We start from the raw sequence: 623 nt of genomic DNA on the forward strand, positions 1-623 counted from the left end.
ATGTACTCACAATTTATTATTGCGTAATAGTTTACCTGTGTACTTATTTATTTATTTTAGGCTATACTATACATTTTTGCAACCAATTATTGGTGTGATTATTTAGTTGTTAAATAAGGAACAAGGAAGGTTTTTTTGGTGCCATTTACAGGGAGAATATTCTTATTTTTTTGTTGTTTTCCAGACAGTACAACTTGTCTTGGGAGCACCCTTTGATTTTACATCTGTAAGTAGTTATCAGTTAAAGTAATTTACCTTTATGATGTTTTAACAGTTGATATTTAAAGGTTTCTCTATGTTTGTGTCTTCCAGTGTGACATTCCAATCATACGGAGATGGTGGACTCTTATTCTTCTGGAGAACTTTGAAGTTTTCTCTGAAAGGTACTGGACATTTCCTCCAGCCTACCATTACATTTGCACCCCCTTCTGACCAATTTGAAATTAACCAAGATACATGTATATTACAGTGCAGAAAACCTACAAGAGGCCCTTCCAAGTGGATAACAGGCTACGCTTGTGAGGTATGTCTCAAATCTATATATATATATATATATATACTGTATATATATACAAACCCAATTCCAAAAAAGTTGGGACACTGTACAAATTGTGAGTAAAAAA

This window comes from Sinocyclocheilus grahami, unplaced genomic scaffold (assembly GCF_001515645.1).
Source record: "Sinocyclocheilus grahami isolate Dianchi unplaced genomic scaffold, SAMN03320097.WGS_v1.1 scaffold45.1, whole genome shotgun sequence".
Classification (NCBI taxonomy): Eukaryota; Metazoa; Chordata; class Actinopteri; order Cypriniformes; family Cyprinidae; genus Sinocyclocheilus; species Sinocyclocheilus grahami.